Source organism: Notamacropus eugenii, chromosome 1, assembly GCF_028372415.1.
Source record: "Notamacropus eugenii isolate mMacEug1 chromosome 1, mMacEug1.pri_v2, whole genome shotgun sequence".
Classification (NCBI taxonomy): domain Eukaryota; kingdom Metazoa; phylum Chordata; class Mammalia; order Diprotodontia; family Macropodidae; genus Notamacropus; species Notamacropus eugenii.
Genome location: NC_092872.1, coordinates 22625035 through 22629689, shown reverse-complemented (window position 1 = coordinate 22629689; position 4655 = coordinate 22625035). Strand labels below are relative to the sequence as shown.

General features: G+C 38.0%; 1 pseudogene; it reads left to right on the top strand.

Moving 5' to 3' along the window:
- The first annotated feature begins 1202 nt into the window (after positions 1 to 1202).
- LOC140499308 (T-cell activation Rho GTPase-activating protein-like) lies at positions 1203 to 3033 on the top strand (annotated as a pseudogene).
- Positions 3034 to 4655: the final 1622 nt, after the last annotated feature.

Genomic DNA, 4655 nt, shown 5'->3' with positions numbered 1-4655 from the left:
CCTAGGCAGGTAACTGAGGAACAGAGGGAACAGTAGAGTGGATTGGACTATGTGGCACAAGTCTAAGCAAAAGAACCAGTTCTATCCTCCTAAAAGTAACTTGGGACAGAGACCAAGGTTAATGAACATTGAATTGTCCACTGTGGGAGGAGACTGATCCAGTGCCTAGGGAGAGACAGAGAGAAAGTGAACAATAGAGGAAGGTAAGGGAGGGGAAACACTGAAGTTACCAAGAATCTCAGAAGGTTGAAAACTCAAAAGACTTAGTGCATAGACAGATAAATCAACAAAGGAATTATTGATTCAGAAGAAAATATGGACTCCAGATTTAGTAAATGAATTCAGGACTCTGTGATAACCACAGCAAAATGAAGAAAAAACATTACTCAACACTTGAAAACATAAAAGATCCTGTAGAATTTGAGAACACAGAATGACAACACCCTGTTCCTAAATGGTTTAAAAAGAGAAATGACAATGAGAGTAGGATTTATGGCTTGCATAGTAAAAAGAATGGGAAGAAAAGAAAACCTGGAGTCTGTGATGGCAAGTCTTATTGAAGAAACAAAAGAGAGCATGACTGGGAATAAAAATACACAGAAGTAAAGGAAAGTATAGAAGAAAAACAAAACTAATAACATTAAAGAAAACATTTCTTTATTCAAGTAAAAAAGTTCTGGAAGAAAGATGGAAAGAAAAGAAACTTAAGGAGTATATGTCTCCTAGAACAGTAAGACAAGTCAAAAAATTCAAACACCATACTGCAAGAAAATTCCCAGAACATCTGAACATAGAAAAAACAGTGCCATTTGAAAGAATGAATAAATTACCTCCAAAACAACAGCAAAAATAACAAAAGAAAGCAAGGCTCTAAACTCAGACACATAGAACTTAACCTTAATGATTCCATTTAGAAACAACAAATTCTTCAAATAACCAAGAGAAAGACCTTCAAATACAATGGAAAGGGAATTAGAATAACACAAGTTTATTCTGCACCCATCAGAAAACTCAAGAATGGAATGTGTTCCAGAAAGCGATGGGTGCTGCTCAGAGTGAATTGCCCTGCAAATCTGAGCCCAACTATAAATGAAAAAGATGAGTATTCAATAATAAGGAGGTATCTGAAACATTTTTTAAAGAAAATCAGACTTTTAGATATTTATTTCTCGAACATTTCAGTCAACTGAAATGTAGGGGGAATGAATGAATACAGTAGCCAGCGACAACAGCAACAGAATGACTGCAGAGAGACCAGTAAGAGACTTCTTTCTAAATGTACACAAGGAGATGAGATGAAAACAGAAGTCAGGTCTGATGGTGAAGAGTGAGAGTGAGGCATTATGAATAGAACATTGAGACCCTCTCCTTACAGACTTCTCAACCTCATCCATTTGAATTCCAAAGAAAGCAAGAAGCCAAGAGGAAAGCCCTTGCCAGGAAGTGAGCCAGAGAACATCTTCAACTAAGAAGTCCTGAACCTATAGAAAGCAGAAAGCATGCTGATGTACAGACAGGGTGATGTCAAAGAACACCAAGTGAAGATGGGATTTGCCACCTAATTGAAAATAACAAGAGAAATGTGGTACCCTGACCTTTCCCCATGAGAAGGAGAATGGTCTCTTCATGAGATTCTTCTGGACCTTTAGCACCTAAATAGAAACCTTCCCTATTTGACCAGCCCATGTCAACAATCTGTCGTAATGATGACATCCTTCCCCAGCCCATTCAGGAAATTCTTAGTATTCTTTGAAGCAAATGAATATTCAGACAAGGTGCTAATGAAAAGGCCTAGAAAGAGCTCAAAGAAGACATCAACTCTGGGGCAATACACACCATATCTGTGTATGTATTGGCTGCAGTTTTTAAGGATTTCCTTAGGGGTATCCCACTCAAGTTACTTTCATCAACTCTGTCTGAAGAATGGATGGCAGCCCTAGAGAAATCAAATGAGGAGAACACAATTTACAGCCTGAAAGAGGTAAAAAAAAGAATCTACTAAGGGCAAATTTCTTGCTGCTCAAGCATTCGGTCTGCATGCTTTATGGCATCAGCAAGACGGACTCATCAATCTTACCATTTGTATTGGACCCAACATGCTGACCCTCAACACTGACCAAAGATTGTCTTTGAATGCCCAGATCAAGTTTAACAACAAGATCAAGACATCAGTGGAATTTCTCATTGATAACTGCTCTGAAATATTTGTCGAGGACATCCCAGGGCATTTCCCCAGTATCACTTCTGATGACTCATTGAAACACACTGACTTCAGATACGTCAGCTTTGCAAAATGACATAACCTGTGAGAGAAAAGACGATAGAAACTATCAACAGATGAGACTAGGGTCCTTTGTCTCTTATACCATCTTACTAAAAAAGTTCACTCAGTGCTCAAGAAAAGAGGTTGTCTGAGCCCAGCAGACCATCCTCAAAAGACTTTCCCAGAGACCAGGAGAAGGACCTCTAAAAGAAGAGCCAATTCACCAGAAGAATTATCCAGGAAAGCTCTGCCAAAGCTATGGCTGATTACTAGCCAGCTCCAGAATGTCGGGGTTCAAAGTCATGTTTCCTCTCAGCCAAAGAGGTATTTCAACTTGTGGATCAGAAAATCCCTGGAAGCCTACAGTGCTATGAGAAGGCAGACTAATATTGCTGCATTTCCAAAATTCTCCCCTATGAGAATGGGACAATCCAAAGTATAAAAGACACTATAGTAAAGCCAGGGCTCTAAACTATCATCTCTTTTACTTTTTAACTATTGCAGGCACACCAAGAACACAGAGAAATGGCAGAGAAATATTCAATAGAGACAGTGCATTACCTGTTTGTGAAACTTGGGCACAGAGTGGGGATTCCAGTATATCTGGGGAAAGGAAAGGACACATGGCAAGGTGTGAGTTTCAGTGGTTAAGGGTCTTATCTGAATCTTTGCTAAAGAACAAACAGGACTATCTCACTGGAAAGTGTAGTTGACCAATATTTGATGCTGACCAGGTCCTATATGCCAAGGAATTCTATGTTTCTTTTTAAAATTTATTTATTTTCAGTTCATTTTCACAAAATTTTGAATTTCAAATTTTCTCCCCATCTCCTCCCTACCCCCACCCCAGGATAGCATGTATTCTGATTACCCTTTACTCCAATTTGTGCTCCCTTCTATCACTTCCCTCCCCTTACCTCCTTCCCTTCTATTTTCCTGTAGGGCAAGATAGATTTCTATAGCCCATTGCCTATATATTTCCTAGTTGCAGGTAAAATCAATTTTTATTTTTAATTCATTTGTTTTCAGTTTTCAACAATCACTTCCATAAGTTTTAAATTTTCGCTTACATCTCCTCCCTCCATCTCCAAGACAGCATGCAATATTGTATGGGTTCTACACATGCATTCCTATCAAACACATTTTCACATTTGTCATATTGTATAGAAGAATTAAACAATATAAAAAAAGAGAAAATAGTCTGCTTCATTCAGTATTCTGATTCTATAGTACTTTCTCTGGATTTGGATGGTATTTTGCATCAAGAGCCCTTTGGAAATGTTTTAGGTCCTTGCATTGCTGAGGAGGGCTAAATCTATTAGAAACAGTCCTCACACACTATGGCTGTTGCTGTGTATAATGTTCTCCTGGTTCTGCTCATTTCACTCAGCATCAGTTCACATAAGTCTTTCCAGGTTTTTCTGAAGTCCATCTATTCATCATTTCTTGTAGCACAATAGTATTCCATTACATTCATATATCGCAACTTGTTCATCCATTCCCCAATTGATGGGCATTACTTTGATTTTCAGTTCTTTGCCACCACAAAAAGAGCTGCTATAAATATTTTTGTACATGTAGGTCCTTTCCCCATTTTTATGATCCTTTTGGGATATAGCCCTAAGAAGGGGAATTGCTGGGTCAAAGGGTATGCACATTTTTGTAGCCCTTTAGGCTTAGTTCCAAATTGCTCTCCAGAATGGTTGGATGAATTCACAGCTCCACCAACAATGAATTGGTGTTCCAACTCTCCCAAATTTTCTCCAGCATTTATCATCTTCCCGTTTTGTCATGTTATCTAATCTCACAGATGTACCTCAGAGTTGTTTTGATTTGCATCTCCCTAATCAATAGTGATTTACAGCATTTTTTCATATGACTACTGATATCTTAAATTTCTTCCTCTGAAAACTGCCTATTCATCTTTTGATCATTTCTCAGTTGGGGAATGACTTGTATTCTTCTAAATTTGACTCAGTTCTCTATATATTTTAGAAATGAGGTCTTTATCACAGACGCTAATTGTAAAAATTCTTTCCTAGTGTTCTGTTTCCCTCCTAACCTTGGTTGCATTGGCTTTGTTTGTGCAAAAACTTTTCAATTTAACATAATCAAAATCATGTGTTTTGCAATTCATAATGTTCTCTGTCTCGTTTGGTCATAAATTTCTCCATTCTCCATAAATCTAACAAATACGCTATTCTTTGCTCCCCTAATTTGTTGATAGTGTCAGCCTTTATACCTAGATCATGTACCCATTTGGACTTTATTCTTGTGTATGGTGTCAGGCATTGGTCTATGTCCAGTGTCTGCCACACTGTTATCCAGTATTCCCTGAAATGTTTGTCAAACAGTGACCTCTTATTTCAAAAACTGGGGCCCTTGGTTTTAT